The sequence below is a fragment of the Anabrus simplex genome, chromosome 3 (assembly GCF_040414725.1).
Source record: "Anabrus simplex isolate iqAnaSimp1 chromosome 3, ASM4041472v1, whole genome shotgun sequence".
In the NCBI taxonomy this organism is placed as follows: domain Eukaryota; kingdom Metazoa; phylum Arthropoda; class Insecta; order Orthoptera; family Tettigoniidae; genus Anabrus; species Anabrus simplex.
In genome coordinates, this window is record NC_090267.1 from 56,581,056 (window position 1) to 56,598,385 (window position 17,330).

Genomic DNA, 17,330 nt, shown 5'->3' on the forward strand with positions numbered 1-17,330 from the left:
AGGGTATTAAAGAGAGTGTATTACAAAACAAAAATGAAATACATGGTTTGAAGAAGAAAGCACAGGAGGTAGAAGAAAAATTAAGGAAACTCGAGGAAAAAGAAAAAACACGGTCGAAAGAAGCGAGAAAGAAAAACATAATAATCTACGGATTGGCAGAACCAGGGAGAGAGAACTCCAATGACTTGATAGATAGAGTACTCTCTCTAATCAGAGAGAATTTGAAAATAGAGTGTAATGATAGTGATATTGATAACGCCTTCAGATTAGGAAGAAATATGGGAAAAAGACCAGTAAAAGTCTGCATGGTATCTGGTTTGAAGGCCCGTAAAATTTTGGAAAATAGCAGAAACTTGAAAGGCACGAAGATATGGATAAAGAAAGATCTAGACAAAGAAGAAATGGAGAATGTACGAACACTACGCTTTCATCAAGGAAAAGCTAGGCATTCGGGACTAAAAGCCTTTATACGTGGAAACAGACTTATTATAGCAGACGATTCGTGGAGCAGGGCATGGACAGCTGGTCAACTACGTGAGCTAGGGCATTGTCCTGATACGTCAGATAAGCGGAAGTACAGCAGTACAGTGAGCGACGCCAGCACTCCTGAGTCAACAGGTACGTGTGCAATCCTACCAAGCAAGGACAACGAACTGGATGTTGTGACGACAGAAACCGGACATCACCAACCCAGGAGATCTACCCAAGAAGGAGATGTGATCCAGAGAAAGCAAGACACCGCAGGGAGAAAAGAAGAAAAGAAACGTAAGCCAGCGTTAAATTTAAAGGACATATGGGCAAAGAAAGGATTGACTAGGTCAGAGGAAGCTAGAGGGTCAGAGGAGGAAATAATTAGTTCCCCAAGTGGATCTATTATACAAATAGAAAAACCACGAATAACGAGAAGCAAGGCCCTGGTAGCAGCAGATATACCTATGAACAAGTAACTAGACTGGGTAGTGGGATTAATCAACATAGAGGGTATACTAAGTAAACTGGGAAATGATGAATTTATAGATTTAATGAGAGAGAGTGAGATTATTGGTATAGTAGAGACATGGTTGCCGCCTAGTAAAAATGTGATAATACCGGGATTTAAGGTCTGGAGTAAAACAAAATATAAAAGGAGTACGAAAGGGCGTCACCCAGGAGGGATAACAGTTATCGCAAAAGATGAAATTTGCAAACAAGTGGAGATATGGGAATCAGGATGTGAGGACATGATCTGGGTCAAAACAAAAAAAGGAAATCAAAAGGGGAGAGATATGTTTATTGGCTTTGGCTATAACCATCCATCGGGGTCCCCGTTCGAGAAGGAAAATTTCTTTGAAGAACTCGTCGACGCAGTAAATCAGATAAAATTACTAAATGAAGAAGCAGGAATAATTATAATGGGGGATTTTAACTCAAGGGTTGGCCTAAATAATCCATTATACGATAAAGAAATCGGGGAATTATTAATAGAAAAAAGGAGCAGCAAAGACAAAGAGTGTAATAAAAATGGAGAGAAATTATTAGAAATATGCGCGATAGAGGAATTGTACATTTTAAATGGGGGATGGCCGGGAGATGAATCAGGCAACCTAACATATATAGTTGAGTCAGGAGGGAGTGTTATAGACCTAGTACTGGCATCTAGAGAGGCTTTAACTCTTATTAAAGAAATCCAGGTAAAAAATTGGACAGCGTCTCATCATTTCCCAGTTGCTATTCGGCTACAGAGAGAGGAAGATAATGAAGTAGACAAACAATTCTTTAACTATGAACAGAAAAAATTAGTAAGATACAGGTGGAATGAGGAAAAGAGAGAACAATTTAGAGATTACTATAGGGGTAAAACCTTTGAAATTCTGAGAATAGGCATGGAGTATATGATAGAGGATAATAACCTAGATGAGGCAATAAGAATGCTTGAAAGATCAATAGAAATAGCTGGTAAAAAAATGGTTGTGAGTAAGAGTAGACAATATAAAAGAAATGTATGGTATACGGAGGAGTGTAAGGAGAAGAGAAATCAAGTGATTAAGGCTTTAAAAAGGTATAGAAATGAGGGATCTCAGGCCTTACGAGTAGATTTTTGTAACCAGAGGAAAGAATACAAAGATTTAATAAGCGATAAGAAAAGTAAATGGCAGGACAAAGAATCGAAAATATTACTAAAGTACTGTAAGGAAAATGAAACAAAGAAAGTATGGAACAAAATTAGCACAATATGTAAGGGTTATAAAAGCTATGATCAAGTAAAACTATCTAATGAGGAATGGTTAACGTATTTTAAGGGGTTATTAGGGGGTAAGGACACATGGGTAGAGAACAGAAACGAAATTGGTATACTGAGACAAATGGAGTGTACGCTGCCTATACTAGACGATATAATAACCACAGACGAGGTACTAGATGTAATGAAAAAAGGGAAGGGCGGAAAATCAGGTGCTGCTAATGGAATTACGCATGAATTCTGGAAAGAGATAGGTAACAACGGTCAGATGATTGTAATAATAACTAAAATATTCAATAAAATATTTGAGGGAAAAAAAAATTCCAAGATCTTGGCAGGAAGGAGTAATTTGCCCGATCTACAAAAGAAAGGGAGAAAGAACGAATACGAACAACTACAGGGGGATTACATTGTTGGACTCACTAAGCAAGATCTACACTGGGATTTTAGCGAAAAGAATTATGAAATGGGCAGAAGATTACTCTATTCTCTCGGTATACCAATCAGGATTTAGGAAAAGAATGAGAACTACTGACAATGTATTTATAATCAAAACGTTAATGGATAAGTACATAAGAAAGAAAGGTGGTAGACTATACATTACAGCAATAGACCTACAAAAAGCTTTTGATTCAGTCAGCAGACGGGCTGTCGTTGTGAAGCTGGCCGGAATAGGAATGTCAATGAAAATGATTAAAGCCATAGAAGAACTATATGCCGAAGTAATATGTTCAGTTAAAGTCAAAGAAGATGTAATGATAGGAAAGATACACTCGAACATTGGACTTAAACAGGGATGTAAACTATCACCAATACTGTTTTTGCTCTTTATTAATGATGTAATAGAATGCCTAGCGAAAGAGAATAATACTAGCCCTTGCTTATACAATAAAGAGATCCCCGGTCTAGTCTTCGCAGACGACATCCTGCTGCTCTCACTAACAACAGCAGGTATGCAAAGTAACCTCAAAAAATTGGTGGAATACTGTAATACATGGAATTTGAAAATAAATACCAAAAAAACAAAAGTAATGGTTTGCAAAAGAGGAAATAAATTAAAAAGAAATGAAAGGCGATGGCTGTTAGATGGTGTTGAATTGGAAGTTGTAAATAAATTAGAATATTTAGGAATAATATTAACAAAGAATGGGTTGTGGAAGGAACAGATACACCATGCAAAAATAAAAGGTGTGGCCGCCCTATCAAGTATAAAGGCCTTAGAAAAGAAGATGCCTAATTTGCAATACAAAGTACATAAAAATGTTTTTAATGCCCTTGTGGTATCAAAAGCACTGTATGGGGTTGAAATATGGGGTATAGAAGTTGATAAAAAAGAACTAGATATCATAAGTAACAAATTTTGTAAAATAATAATGGGCCTACCAGAATGTGTAGCAAATAGTGGAGTGAGAACTATATGTGGAGATATCAGCATCCAAGCAGACATAAGTAAGAAAATAGTAAAATACTGGTTAAGATTAAAAAGAGGAGAGGGGAGGGAAATATTAAATCTAGCCTACCAGCACCAGATGAGACACTTGGATGAGAATTATTGGTTATCGAAAGTAAAAGGTATGCTAGACAAAATAGGAATGGGGCTATATTGGGATAAGGAGATGAACGGTAAAGAAAACAGCTTCATTAAAATACTAACGATTAGAGTAAAGGACATAGAGAAACAGACGATCAGAGAAGAATGTGAAACCAAAAGAACACTAGTAGAATTCTGTGGCATTATCCAATATATGTCAATAAGAAAAAATAGAATCACAAATAGGGAACTAAGAGGTGTGTTGTGGTGGCTTTTGGGTTTATACAAAAATAAGGGAATAAGTGAGAAACATAACGTAAATCAGTGTTTATTTTGTGATGACATAATGGGAGAAGCTCATTTACTGAGAACATGTAAGGGAACGGAGGCACTGAGAAATAAATACCTTGGTGATGAATATAAATTAAAAGTAGAGAGAGAGAAAGAATTTTATACAATAACCAAACTGTTAAATAGAGAATGGATTACCCCAGGAAAACTAGCTAAATTTTTCTGTATTCTAAGAAGCATGTGGAAGAAAGAAATTAAAATGAGATTTGTAATAACAGAAAGTAATAACAGTACAGGTAAATGATAGTAAATGTAATATACATGAGCACGATGATGACTGTTCAACAAGAGATCTCGGAAATACTATAGTTATAAGTTTAGGACTATGTTTCTCTTGTAGTTGTTCAGTGTTCATTTATATTGGATGTTGTATATTGCTAAGTAACAGATTTAATTCAGCAGCATGCTAACAGTAATGAGTTCCTTACAATCAGGTCGTGTAAGAAATTAAAATGAGATTAGCAATAACTGAAAGTAATACCAGTGTTAGTAAATGATAGTAAATGTATGTAGATGAGCATGAGGATAGACAAGTAATTTGTAACTATAAGTATTATTAGAGGAATGAGAGGTAATATGGAAATAGAAAAATGTAATAAGCAAAACATGATGACAATGTAAGTTAGAAGCGCAGCAGAAAAGCAATATGACGACTGTACAACAAGAGATCTCTGAAATAGCAGATGTGTATGAGTTATAAGAACGATATCTTCTAACCATATAAGTATATAATACAACTTTACAGAACATTATAGACTTTAAGTCGCTAAGAAGTAAGGGCGACAATGGTTATAGTTTAGCAGTATGTTTCTCTTATAGTTGTTCAGTGCTGTTTCATACATTAGGAATTGTATATTTCTAATTAGTAGATTTAGTTCATTAATATGTTAGCAGTAATGTGTTCCTTACAATGAGGTTGTTTGTTAGCCTGTTTTTAGTTTGCTTTGGGATTGTTAGTTTGTTCTGGCTGCTGTAGTATAGTAGAGTTGGGATAGGAGGAGATAGGCCTATCCTATCTCAAGCATAGTGTTGACTCAGTACTCCTGCACGTGTAGATTAGAGTAAGGTGTGAACAATATTAAACCAGAGGAAACAAGTTGTCAATCAGTCAGCGAAATATGAGCCGAGTTATGGATTCCGTCTCGGCAGTAGAATACAGGCGAGGCAGCCTACATGTTGAGCTAGGTCATCCGCACACATGTGGGCTGTCACACGAAGGAGTGGTGAGGAAACAATATTGACAACTTAAGGGATCTATGAGGTTTCGATTTCGGAGCCTCATGAGACGGGTCTGGTCGTGACATCCCTGGGAAGGGTGGTAGGAGTTCCTCACCAGGGGGGATGTCGCGACCAGACAGATTCAGGTTAGATGTAGTATATATTCAATGTAAATTTGTCATTTTGATTCTAACTTTTCTTTTAATGTTATAACGTAATAAATAAAAATTCGTTCAGTTAGTAAGTTAAGGTAGGGAAGATACATGTTGTCCTAGACTATATAATATTGTTAATGTCTAGGATAAAATAACTCATATTCAGTATAGTAACAGCCAATAATTGTAAGAGGGTATTGTAAGTCATGTATCATAATTCAAGGAATTGCAATAAACGAATGCTCTCTCCCCAGCTCCAGGCGATCCGGAATTGGGGGACGGGAGTATTCTATTCTATTCTATTCTATTCTACAGATCTCTGCACATGGTATGAAGGTATTTAGGGGTTGTAGTAAGGTTGTAAAGGAGAGGGCGTATAAGTCTCTGGTAAGACCAACTAGAATGTGGCTCGAGTGTATGGGACCCTCACCAGGATTACTTCATTCGTAAACTGGGAACAATTTTTTTTTTTTTTAATAGCAGCTCGATTTGTTCTGGGTGATTTCTGACAGAAGAGTAGCGCAACAAAAATGTTGCAAAGTTTGGGCTGGGAAGACTTGGGAGAAAGGAGACGAGCAGCTCAAAGTAGCTCAGGAAGATCAAAATATGAGGATAAATTTGGAATTAAAGACGACCAATTGCGGATTGGAATAGTTTACCAAGGAAGATGTTCGATACCAAGGAAGATGTTGTAAATTCTTTGAAATTAAGAAAATACTAAGTAAACAACTGTAAGGAAATCTGCCACCGGGGTGACTGCCCTAAATGCAGATCAGTGGTGATTGATTGATTGATTGATTGATTGATTGATTGATTGATTGATTGATTGATTGATTGATTGATTGATTGATTGATTGATTGATTGATTGATTGATTGATTGTAACTGGGATGTAACCGAGAATTCATTATTAGATTGTAAAATGTACAGAATCTATGATTTGAGACAATTCATCAATATGAAAATCCACAGCCTGTTCCCTGCCATTCGACTGGGTGAGGAATGTAATGATTGAACCCCCATCTAGTGGCGAGGATAGGAATTGTGTCGGCTGTCGAAGCCTGTCGCACTCCTCTGGGGCAATGTTTAATGGCTGACAGATGAAATGAACTTATATTGGAGAGTGCTTCTGGAATGAAAAATGGCAGGGAAACCGGAGTACCCGGAAGAAAACCTGTCTCTCCTCCGCTTTGTCCAGCATAAATCTCACATGGAGTGACCGGGGTTCGAAGCACGGAACCCGTGGTGAGAGGCCGGCGCGCTGCCGCCTGAGCCACGGAGGCTCTCAGTGATCAATGTAAGCTTCCTAAATATAATAGAGTGCAGTCATCTCAGTTGATAGAACGGCGGCAGTGCAGTTATGGCAAAAGTTCATTGTATGAAATAGGCCTAACTACATATTACAGCATAACTACTGATGGTATCGAGGTGATAATTTTCAGGCTTAAATTATACATGTTTATCTTAACGTTTGGAGAAATAACATTTCTGTGGAGATAACAGGAAAGCATATTAAAGTATCGCAACAAATATTCTCTAAAAACTGGGAATATCTGAATAAAAATCTTAAAAACTGATTTATATTTTCTAATGCTGCAACAAATGTAAGGACATATTTAAAAATACGTCCCGTTGAGCTACAAGACTGAAATTTTTGCACAACATGAAAAAATGTCCTTAACTCAGAGAACATAATTTTCAACATTTGGAATATTTTACCCCTGTTCGGTTACATCTTAGAATGCACTCGGGATGTCCTTTGCTTCATGTTATCTTTCACAATTTATTCGGTTAATGCTAGAGAACAGGAAAATCCCTGTTTCTGGGTTTCCACTTTCTTCTTTTTTTCCCGCTGGGTTTATTGAGTGTTGGCTTGGTTTTGTAGTGTGTCATTCACACGGTGTTTTATTTTCCTGAAAAAAAAATCTGATTATGGGAAAGAGCAAATGGATTTTTTCAGACAGTTAAAACGAAGACGCCCCGACGAAGAAGGTGGAATCGTTCAGTTTTCTCGATTGAACACAGAATATGTATGTGAAGAACTGTTTTATTATAGGAATTATACGAGCAATTTTTGTCGAGACTCATTTTAAGTATTTTATTTGTAAACAACTTCATAATATTTTGTTAAATAACCCCGAACTCTTAAAAGAAATTCACTGTCGGGCTGAGTGGCTCAGACAGTTGAAGCGCTGGCCTTTCTTGGCAGGCTCGATCCTGGCTCATTTCGGTGGTATTTAAAGGTGCTAAAATACGCCAGCCTCGTGTCGGTAGATTTAATGGCACGTGAAAGAACTCCTGTGGAACAAAATTCCGGCACCTCGGTGCCTTCGAAATCTGTCAAAAAGTAGTTAGTAGGACGTAAAAACAGTAACATTATTATTATTATTATTATTATTATTATTATTATTATTATTATTATTATTATTATTATTATTATTATTATTATTAATAATAAGAAATTCACTCATCACAAAAATGCAATGTTTCTAATTCTGAAGCCAGCAGCTTTGACACATTCTGTAGGTATTTATATCAATATACCGGGCGAGTTGGCCGTGCGCGTAGAGGCGCGCGGCTGTGAGCTTGCATCCGGGAGATAGTAGGTTCGAATCCCACTATCGGCAGCCCTGAAGATGGTTTTCCGTGGTTTCCCATTTTCACACCAGGCAAATGCTGGGGCTGTACCTTAATTAAGGCCACGGCCGCTTCCTTCCAACTCTTAGGCCTTTCCTATCCCATCGTCGCCATAAGACCTATCTGTGTCGGTGCGACGTAAAGCCCCTAGCAAAAAAAAAAAATTATATCAATATAAAACATGCATATTTCTGGATGTCGGAGGCAAACTATCGTAAATTTAAAAACGACGATTTTGAGGTTTTTGTCGTATGTGACTTGTTTTGATCGAGTCGTCTTATGGATACACTATTATGTGTTTCGCAGTCATGAAGATAAGCTCAGTGATATTATCGTATGTGCAAGGAGAATCCAGCGATAAACAGTGGTAAGTTATCATACAACAGTTCAGCCTTGTGCCGTCCGCCACACTCCTTATCGTATTGACTTTTACAATAGTTTACTATGGTCACAACTGTCGATTTAATCTGCCTTAAAGGTAATAACATACGCCCGTTAGAACCTTCTTTCTGCTCTCCTGTAAAGGTAGTGAAATGTTTACCTTTGACTTCCAGATTGGTTCTCTTAAAGGAATTCCCCAGTATGATTGATTTTATGGTGGTAGATCAGCTTCGCATCTAAGTAATTTGCTATCAATATAAATTATAAAACCACTCATATTATACTTCAGGCAATGAATAAAAAAACAAGATAGTGAAGGACTGAATGTCTTAATGTCTCTTCACTATTCTGTATTTGTTTTTTGTTTGTTTAGAAGGAAGTCATTCTTTTTCATTGTGGACTCAGTTAATACAACTTACAGTTTTTCAGTGTGTCGGAAACCTGAAATCTAACTCTGTAACATACCTATAGAAACAATCGTCTATTTTTAGAGGTATGCTATAGTGTTACATTTCGTGTTTTCGACAAGCTGAAAAACTGTAAGTTGTATCATCATTATTCTCGTCTAAAAAACATTATAGAGTGTGGTTGATAGTATTGTGGCTTTTAACATCTAAAGATGAACTCGATGCCGAATTTGAATTGAATAAAATCATATTGCCTATATAGCCTATGTTTAAATGTCGTGGAGCATCGAAAACTGAAAATGTCAACAAAAATGTTGGATGGCGTTTGCAGTGCCTCAAACAGTCTCTCCGAGGAGTCATTTGCTGAGGACTGTCTTACAAAAGTTGTTGAAAGCGCTCCTACGAGGTAATTCATTTAGCGTCGAGTTACTAGAAAGCTCCGTACTAAAATCGCCTATTGCCTTGAGAACACTTGCCGCTTAGCAAGGAACTAGTTGAAAATCTCGAAAACCCTCTTCCCAAGTTCATCCGAAAAGTACTCCGTGAAGATTCCTTTAGAAGTTGGTGCACATTACCGCCCAGGAGTAATGGAATAATATTATTTTCCCACTGGAAGAAATGAAATAAGAGAGATATGCCATGCGGACAATGGTCAGAAGCAATTATTAAAATGTACTGTAATATTACTCCAGCTTGATCCCTCCATGGAAGGAGCCTTAATACATCCCGCAATCTCATCCCAGTTACATCTCTCCCTTGAAGGCGCCTTGCCTCATCTGTTAAGAGTTCTGTTGTAAAGGAGAACTGATGAAAATCAATCGGCACAATACAGTTCGCACATTGATTACTGGAAGCCTTCGTAAACACCACCACTTGGAGATGTATGAAGAAGTAGGATGTCTTTCCAGAAATGGATCCACAAGACGAGCTGATATTGTTGTCATCGACCGGGTGAAAGGTACGGGTTTAATGATTGATCCCAATGTATGATTCGAGGAAAATGAACACCAGCTTCTCGATTAGTGTGTGAGGAAGAAAAGGCCATATTTGAACCATGCACTGAGGATCTCGGAAAGCAGTATGAGATTAAAAATTGAAAAGTCACGGACTTAAGGTTGGCGCTAGAGAGTCATTTCATAAGGAGACGCTGAACTTCCTACGAATAAACAACATCCATGTCCGACTCGTTGGCTGAATGATCAGCGTATTGGCCTTCAGTTCAGAGGGTCCCGGGTTCGATTCCCGGCCGGGTCGGGGATTTTAACCTTCATTGGTTAATTCCAGTGGCCCCGGGTCTGGGTGTTTGTGCTGTTCCCAACATTCCTGCAACTCACACACCACACATAACACTACCTTCCATCACAATAACACGCATTTACCTACACATGGCTGATGCCGCCCACCCACATCGGAGGGTCTGCCTTACAAGGGCTGCACTCGGCTAGAAATATCCACATGAAAGTATTTATTAACAAAATCGCGGACACAATCATTCCGATCATTATTGACGATTGTTAGACACTCTTTATACTCCCTGACTTGAAATGCCATGTATTGTATTTTCTTTTTACAATAAAATACGAAAGAGAAAATCCGCCTGATGGTGAGCAGTTTTAATCTTGAGTTTTAACTCCCACTTACATCCAAACAACAGATAAAAGATATATTGTTCATATGAAGTAATTAGGAGGCTGATCATTTCGCTTCCCTGAGAGGGGAGGCTATCAGGTGGATGCTCTCTCTTAGTGAAGTCGGTATTTGTTTTCGTTAAAATATTTCCCGTAAGAAACATTGTCTTCTAGAGTAAATAGCCGCGCTGTTTGAGGGGGTCGCAGTTCCTGTCTCGTGCTGCTGCGACATAATTATGTGACGTAAGAGATCTGGGCAGGTTCCCACAGTGCAGGCTGGTGATGAATGGAGTCGAGCAGGAACACGCTGCAGTAATTACTGGGTTTCCTTCACTGATTCTGAGTTATAGGCCATCAGCGTTAACTCAAAGTGAAATTACTCCGTGATTTACAGGCATTTACACCTCCGTAGCCTGGGGAGGTGAGGTGCTGAGAGGATAAACAACGCGGGTAATGGGGCGTTGACAACCTTGCTCCCTGCTTCACGAAATGGAGATTAGGTCACTTTCGAAATGGCGTGTATTATGGAGGAGAGATTCTTGGACAATCATTTCTGCCATTGTAACGGAATACTGGGGTAGTATCTGGTGATAGGAAACTTGGTGTTGGATACCAATGAACTTAACTTGGGTCATTTGTGTGAACAACCTTTACTCAGGAGTGACAAGAAAATTGCATCAAGTTTCCGCTTAGCATCGTAATGAAACTCCACATTACAAAAAAAAGAAAAAAAGTCTAATAAATGCTAGATTTCGCAGCCTCTCCAAAAGTAAACAGATTTGTACGAAAATACTCTCTCTGAGGCTTGGGTAATAGACAGAACTTTATCTTTCCGAATAGCTAACTAGATGGTGAGGTATATCTTTATGGGTCAAACAGTTGCATTGTTGATATTGTACACACTGTCGGCAGCCCTGGCCATAAGATCTATTTGTGTCAGTGCAACGTAAAGCAAATTGTTAAAAATGATGCTCATATTGTATTTTTGTTTATAGAATATGCTTTCCTCTTTAATATGTAGCAACAAATTGAATTATCTCCACTACTGCAAGAGATGTGTTTATAACTGTCTATGAAAGTAATTTGCCATGTCTCACTCTGTCATCATGTTCCATAACTTTCATTTTTACACGTGGTTTTTATCATAATTCAAAACATATTGTTATGTTATCATGCGACTGTCAGCCTTCTTGAAGCCCTCTTCGTATTTTCTGGAAGTGATTAGTGAGTTAGGGTGGGGAGCTACCGGCCACTCTGCGGGTACGTAACAGGCGTGCTTCTGTTGTCTCCTTCTTCTGGTGTGTCCGTGCATTTTCTGGAAGGCAAAACTAAAACACTCGTATTCTGGGCGTATCAGGTCCATAAAAGCAGGCTCGCCTCGAAGAGTTGGTGTTATGTTGTGTTGTTGTGGCGAGTGTTGAGTAGTCAATTCACGATTCGTGAACTGAGAGTTCAGTGTGGTGGAGCTGTCACGTGAGTTATCGGTCTTGTCTGTAGTCGAGCCAAGTGTTCTGTCATTGTGCGCTGTGATAGCCAACAGACGTAATTTAGAACCCAAATACATAGAACTGCGGTGTGAAGTGCCAGTAGTGCGTGCGAAGTGACGGGAAAGTGAAAGTAGGAACCTGTCAGTCAAGATTCTGGAGGATTGCCGTCCCAGGTAAAGACTGCCGACCGAAGATGCACTTTGAGCACAAGAGATTTTTGTAAATAGCCAGTAATTACATGAAGTGTTGTCAGTCATTGTCGAATAAAATTATAAGTGTATATGCGTATGTACTAACTGGATCATCCTCGATTAAATAAGTTTAATACGTTCATTTGTAACAGTATGGAAGATATTTGCATGGAATCATTAATAGTTGTGTATTTGATATACTGTATGAACAACATGCTCTAAGTTCTTTTCTTTAACACTAGTCATTTATATTTCAAAGTGTAATTAGTCGTGCAAAAGTTGGGGAAAAGTATTATGGTAGGTAAAACAATCAGGAAGACATATGCTTTTTTTCTTAGGAGTATATTAGAGACTGTATATGGTAGTGATTTTTGTTTTAAGAAGTACAACTATTGTAGAGCGTGTTGTTGATGTTGGTCGTAGGATGATTTCAATAAAATGTGATACAGTGCATTTATGCAAGAACTCCCCACCACCACCACCACCACCTCCACCACCACCACCACCACCACCACCTCCACCACCACCACCACCACCACCACCCCAGCGGGTACTTTAGAAAAAAATAGTAATGTATGGCATTAGATAGAGGGACACGATTGAAATTGGGTACTTCTGAAGCTGAAGGGCAGTCCTCAAGGGCTTAATTCCCATTCAGCCCATCTTATTTATCACTAAAGATATGTATTTTAATGGGGGAGGTTCATGTTCTGCTAGCTTAAATTAAGTTAAATTCAAATTTTTATCTCAGCTACTAGAAATGTTACATACAATTTTAAAAGACAGTCATTCATTACTATTCATGAAATAATGTTCACATTGTTTAAAAAGACTACAAATTAACTGTAAAAAATGCAATGTTGTACATTAATTCTTGCATCTAAATATACTATGTTCTGTAAACACTACAATCCATTATAACTTTACTGTTAATAATAATAAAATAATCATAAATAAAATTACTGAAAACTTAATAAAATAATTGAAATAAATTACATTAACAAAAATAATGAATAGAAATGTAAGTAGTATGGGCGCCAGAGTTCACCAGAATGGATCCCTCGAATTTTAACAGAGCATGATAATACTTCTTTTTCTCCCAGGGCGTGTACATAAAAGCTGCGTACTGGTAAATCTGCTTCAGGCCTTACCTAACATTCTGAAAACTACTAAATAGGTAGGAACTGCACCTAAGTTCATCAATAACTCCACTGATTCTAAACTATATTCTCAATAAAATCCGTGCATGAGCACCTCGTCAACACACCAAAGTATACATATAATACACACACAAAATATTGCTGGAGGACTCCATATTTACAACAAGAACAATGAAAACAGAAAGAAAACGAAAGCGAGGACTAAGCCACTATTTGCAGTTAGTCTGCTTAACAACATTCATATATGTAGATAAGTACCCTTCACTGTCTCTGTCCGGCTCCATGGCTAAATGGTTAGCGTGCCGGCCTTTGGTCACAGGGGTCCCGAGTTCGATTACCGGTAGGGTCGGGAATTTTAATCATAATTGGTTAATTTCGCTGGCACGGGGGCTGGGTGTATGTATCGTCTTCATCGTCATTTCATCCTCATCACGACGCGCATGTCGCCTACGGACGTCAAATCAAAAGACCTGCACATGGCAAGCCAAACTTGTCCTCGGACACTCCCGGCACTAAAAGCCATACGCCATTTCATTTCATTTCACTATCTCGGTGTATCAGCACGACTTGTAGATTCTCATAATTGGCACTTATTATGTCACACAGATACTGTATCTCATACTGTGTTCACTGATTGTAACACTTGTTTTAATGATATATTCACTTAAGCAACACACGCTTGTTGTTCCTGAACATAAATTATGGAAAGTCTGAGATAGCTTTCACCAACATATAATACCAGGCAGCCACAAAGTGATATAATACCCAGTGCCTAAGCACTCTACAGTTTGTAGGTCAGCCACGTTCCACGAACATAAAAGGACTACGTTCCACGAACGTTTGAACTCCAGTCCAGTACAGTGCAGCAGTGTCACTCCAGTACCGTATCGGAAGTTGTAAGTGTACCAGTGTGCTCCTTGCCGTATCATCACATGCCTAAATAGACATCAGCTTTCTCCTTCCTCTTATATGATCCGTCTATATTCATCCTGGCCAGCCAATCATGAGTAGGTCCTCTAGTCAAGACCACGCCCTGAATCTCTTCCTGGACCCAAGACAATAACACCATCAACGGACACTGGGCTGTTTCACACGAGTCATCGTAACTTTTCGACTACAATAACAAGTTCACCTCATCAGACTTTGGAATGCTCGCATGAGTCATACAAAGTTTCCAAATTAAAATAACAATGGTTTCCCCTCTTTGTTTGTACAAAACAAATTACTCATATCACATATGGAGACCTTCCAGTTTAAAATATTACGAATAAATACACAAGTGAAATAATGATAATAATAATAATAATAATAATAATAATAATAATAATAATAATAATAATAATAAATCGATTACTGACAATAATATTTGTCACTTCTAAATACAGTGCGATTGTGTGATATATGTACTATCTCACCGTAGGCTGGTTTGATGCAGCTATGCTAGCCTTTTCATTTTTACGTAACTACTATATCTGCTCTAATCAGTTTGTCATTTTCATGCCTTGCTCTACTCCTACCTACCGTTCTTGTCTTCTGTAATTCCTTTCCTTCAGAAACCAACAGAGCAAGTCCTGGGTGTCTTAAGATGTATCCTATCATTCTGTTTCTTCTTCTGGCGAAATAGTATTCCTCTGATCTATTCGATTCCGTATCTCTTACTTGGTTATTCCATCTTGGCCTACCCATCGCATCTTCAGCATCCTTCAGTAACATCACATTTCAAAAGCTTCTTTCTCTTTCTTTGTGAGGTAGTTAGTGTCCATGTTTCACTTCCAACCACACTCTCCAGACGAAAGTCTTCAAAAACACTTCTGCATCAATGTTCGAAATGAGCACATTTCTTTTCCTAAGGTGGGCCTTCCTTGCTTGTGCTAGTCTGCATTTTATGTCCGCCTTTCTTCTACCATCGTTAGTTACTGATACACTGCAAGTAGAAGTTGTTTCCGTTCTTCTTGAAGCATGGTGAATAGTTGTTGCAAGGGTGTTTGGCGAATTGTTCTGGTACGCAATCGACACACTAGTTCATCCTAAAGATGACCGATGGGGTTCAGGTCGGGGCCTTGAATAGGCCAGTCCAGCACGTCCTCGTGATTATCTTCCAACATTGATTCCATTGCCCTTGCTTTGTAGACCGGAGCATTATCATGCTGATACAGAAAAGGTCCGATTCCGAATGCTGCAACATGTGGAAAGTATGCTATTGTCTAAAATGTTTTCGCAAACCATTTGCGTTCACTGTGCCATCAACCAAAACTACTGGTCCGAGCCCAAACGAGGAGAAACAGTCACAGACCATCACACCACCGCCCCCGAATTTCACTGTCTTTACTACACACTCAAGGTAAATACAGTTCACCTGGTATCCGCCAGGCCCACACTCCTCATCTGAGTGCTAGAGCAGATACCGTGGCTCATCACTCAATATAACATTCTTTCACTGCTCCACAGACCAAAGATGGCGTTGTTTGTCCCTCTCTAGGCGTCGTCGCGCATTCGTTCGTGTGATGAGCGGCTTCCAGGCAGCAGCACGAAGCTGTAAACGGAGTCCTGTCACTTCCCGACGGATCGTTCTGTCACCGACCTCTGTTCCCGATACACAACAAAAGTCCTCTGCAATAGCTGACGATTGCTTCGTACAGTACGCTTTCGAATTCGGCCGTCCCTATCTATCAGTCCAATTATAGGATTCAGTCGTGGGTTCATTGCTTCCCTGACGTTTCCACTTTGTAATAATATCGCTAACAGTGGACCTGGGTACATGTAACTTCCGTGAAATCTCTGTGACGGAATGCCCAAACTTGTGGGCCCGTTTGATTTCACTAAAAGTGGCGGCCAAGGGATAATTGAATTAGAACCATGAAACTACTTGTGATTAGTACCATCACAGGGGGAACACCTTGGGTCGCCTTTACTTGCGAGTAGTATCACTATGTTAGGTACACAACAGGTTTGTGTTTAGTAGCAGCATCATTCTGATTGATAACACGTCTATGATTTTGACGCATTGTGCCTGTTCTAATACCCTCGGATGCATAGCCGGCGTCACACAGAGCACGTTCAGTGATGTGTAAGGAAGCATTTAGCTACATAGTGTTTAAAAAAACTTAGAAGGCGACCAGTGGGCTCCTACGTTGAACCTATTACATCGGAGTCGGCTGCGTAGTCTGGGATCAACAGAATATTGTAATCGGAATATATCAGCTGAGTGCGAATTTAACTAGGGCGAAAGGTTACCTTACCGGTCGTCCCGGATTAGCCATTTTGACCCACTGTAAAGATATCCGTATTTTCGCAATCGTCTTGATCTCTGTTTCCAAATGCCACCGCGCTGTCGACTGACTAACGCATCATTTTTTCGGCTTCTTATTCTTGTTTTTGTCTAATTCGGTGGCGTGGCCGCGTGTAGGAGCACGTGTGTAGTGAAACTCAGTCTTAGTTATCATAGTCTGTAATTTTTTTAAGTAAGTTCTTATACGAATTATATTGAAACAGAATAATAAGAACTTTTCTGTTAATTATATGAATAATTCAGAAGGATTTGTACTAAAACGTAACTGCTCGATTTGAAAAATGCTTTGTTAAAGGCATTTTTGTTTGTCATAGAATTGTTTGCAATTTCATTAATTTTGAAATTATCTTTACAGTTGTTAGTTTCAAGGAAGAATGTGAATCAATGATCTTTGAAAGTCTGGATTAAAAATGGATGGCAGTAACATTTTTATACATTTGTTGCATTAATACCAAATTAATTAAACGTTATTTGTGATGAAATTTAACTTTTCAATTTTTAAACGTTTCAGAATTTCACCGTCCCCTTTGTCCCTCGAGAAATGGTCAGTTTACTACAATTGTCTCAATTCGAGCTCCTCAAAAGACTGGTCATTTTCGGAAAAGGGGTATTTTCCCGTCTGGTAAAATTGTTTCCCTGGCTTGCCCTAAATTACAGATCATATTTACTATTTGTTAA